The sequence below is a fragment of the Octopus bimaculoides genome, chromosome 15 (assembly GCF_001194135.2).
Source record: "Octopus bimaculoides isolate UCB-OBI-ISO-001 chromosome 15, ASM119413v2, whole genome shotgun sequence".
NCBI lineage: Eukaryota > Metazoa > Mollusca > Cephalopoda > Octopoda > Octopodidae > Octopus > Octopus bimaculoides.
The window spans coordinates 1,629,411-1,632,311 of NC_068995.1; the positions used below are offsets into that span (position 1 = coordinate 1,629,411).

At 41.3% G+C, this 2,901-nt stretch overlaps 1 long non-coding RNA gene across 1 annotated transcript in view; it reads right to left on the minus strand.

Moving 5' to 3' along the window:
• The window catches only part of LOC128249490 (uncharacterized), a 3,259-nt gene extending 1,095 nt beyond the window's left edge, over window positions 1–2,164 (minus strand). Inside the window, exons 1-2 of the long non-coding RNA XR_008265589.1 lie at window positions 2,078–2,164; window positions 1,253–1,360 (exon numbers count right to left, since the gene is read on the minus strand). This is a non-coding gene — a long non-coding RNA (uncharacterized LOC128249490). The remainder of the gene's footprint in view (window positions 1–1,252; window positions 1,361–2,077) is intronic.
• Between the last annotated feature and the right edge of the window lie 737 nt (window positions 2,165–2,901).

A 2,901-nucleotide genomic window follows, 5' to 3' on the forward strand; every position in this document is an offset into this window, starting at 1 on the left:
AGGTTAAGTCAAAAGTCTTTTTCGGATTTTCGTTGGTGATTTTTGGCAACTCGTATCTCCATATTATATCCTTCATTTGAGACAACTTGTCCAAACTGTTGCTGAGTTGTTTGTTCTTTATCTTCGTATATAACATTAATCGGTTATTTTACAGCTTTGAGAACGGATGGTGAAAAATTAAAAAAAATATATGTGTCAGATTGAGGAACTGTCAACTAGCGTGTGGCACAAAAGTTGTTCAGATGTTTCAAGGAAGGTGACACCAGCTTCAAAGACAAAGCAAGGTCAGGGAGACATTCTGTTGTGGAAGATGAGGCTTTGCTTCAAATGGTTGAACAACAGACAATCGCAGGCACTCGTACATTATTGGCGGAACTTGGTCCTTCACAAAGCACCATCAATCGACATTTTCATAAGCTCAGCCTTGTGAACAGACGCTGTTGGCAAGTTCCTCGTCAACTGACCAATCACCAGACACAACGATTTGCGAATATTTGCAGACAGCTGCTGGCAAATCCTCAAGATGCCCGTTTTTGGCCTTGAATTGTAATTAGGGATGAAGAAATGGATCTATTTTCGTAATCCTAATAAGAGCAATCAGTGGTTTCGTTGTGGACAGACTTCCGAACCTGTTGTTCGAACAGAAGGTCATGGTGTATGTTTGGTAGAATTTCGAGGGAGTGTTGCGCTTTGAGCTTGTCCCAAATGGTCAGGCTTTGAGCGCTGACATTTATGCTCAACGGCCGCAGTGAATATATAGCGCTTTGAAAGCCTGCTCCTTGGCATTGGTCAATCAACGACACACATTCCTATAGCGTGTTCAATACCCCAGCACACACTGTCAATGTGACTGAGTGCAAAGTTGAGGAATTTGAAGGGCTGGAAGGGCTGCCTCACCTTGCCTACAGTCCAGACCTTACACCATCGGATTACCACCTTTTCCGAGTTATGGCTCATTTCCTGCACGGACGGAGGATCAGCAGTGCGGATGAGGTTGAAAACTGGTGCACGGAGACTTGGGCCTCTAAACCAGCCAAATGGCATTAGCATTAAACGGAGCTTCGGGCATAATGATGACAACAGACAATAGAATTAATGAGGTGTAGGCACCCGGTATTTCGTTAGGGAGACAATAGAATACGATCGGATATATATTTTGATGAATAAACGCTTTACAAATGTAATTTGATTGAACAATTAATTAAAGCTTGAAATACGAAAAAACGTTTGACTCAACCTGGTAAATACTTACAGCGAGTTTTCGATAACGGTTGACGCCGAATATAAGGAAGGTCAAAAGGATCACAACAATTAACAGCAACAGTACGGAGATGAGGCAAAAGGCAAAATGGGTGTGTATCTGTAATAACAGAGAAACAGACAATCAATTAAACATATATACAATGATAATCAATGAATATATAACGATTTTGAATGGGCAAAATTTGCTTGGTTAGAACTAAGAGGATTGGTCCGTTGCTATAGATAGTGTAGTGAACTATATGAGTTGTAAACGAATGGAATAAACACCTACTCTCTCACCTCTCTTCTCTTATCTGTTCTATTTATATATAAATATGAAAAGAAGTAACATCGCCTATTAGATTCGAACGCCGCCTCTGCTCTAAACCGTTTATTGTGTGAGCCATTACACTAATGTGATACCATAGTCATTGGTCTCCCAAATTAATGGACTTTAATTAAATAGCTACAATAATACACCAGTGATAAGGCGGCGAGCTGGCAGAAACGTTAGGACATCGGGCGAAATGCTTAGCGGTATTTCGTCCGTCTTCACGTTCTCAGTTCAAATGCCTTTCATCCTTTCGGAGTTGATAAATTAAGTACCAGTTGTATACTGCGGGTGGATCTAATCGACTGGTCCCTCCCCCAAAATTTCGGGCCTTATGCCTAAAGTAGAAAAGAATAATACACCAGTGATGTGTCAACGAAGAGTCTCAGTCCACACAGTATTCGAGTTATAGTGTTACTCTCTCTCTCTCCCTCCCCCTTCTCTCTGTCTGTGTATGTTATGTGTGCATTTGTACAAAAGTGCCACAAAAAAGTTTATACTTACATACTCGTCTGTATCCTGCAATAAAACAGCAAAGTGAAATATTTAATTTTGGATATAATTTAATCTATCTATCTTCACAGACACACACACACACTCACACACACACACACTCACACATACACACACACTCACACATACACACACATACGCACAAATGAACCAAGTGAAATAACTCAATCGGCCATTGACATGTAGTTAAACAACATAGATGCACACAGGTTACACCGAATACCATACGACATAAATTCTTGCCTTATTAAAATCCTCTTCGCCCGCAGAAGATGTGCTACAATTGCTGAATGGCAAAGAAGGTCAGCTCCACATAAGAACAGGAGATAATTACAAGAATCAGGAATTCTTGAATGCTAACTTACCATTAAGGAGAAGGAGAAAGAAAATAAGAGGACAATTGTAGAACACGTGTTTCTGCCTTGATAGGCGTCATCGATTTGACAATTGTTTCAGTCTATCTCCAGCAGCCACCCTTCTCATATGGAGGTGTTCTCAATTGCTATTTGTTTATTGTGACCCATCGAGGTCTTTGTACTGCTTGCTCCGCCGCTTTATATACTGGGGTCGATTCTTCTTCCTTTATCTAAGCCTTTCATTCGGTTTGTCTATTTCTCTCATTGTTGAAGGAATCGAGTGGAGTCAGAGCCGGACAGGAATCAGCTCTGCCAAGTCTAAAAAATCTCGGCAACAAGCCGTACGACACGATGGCACCCTTATATTCTAGCCATCGGGGCCCAAAGGCATAGTTACACACACACACACACACACACACACACACACACACACACACACACACACACACACACACACAC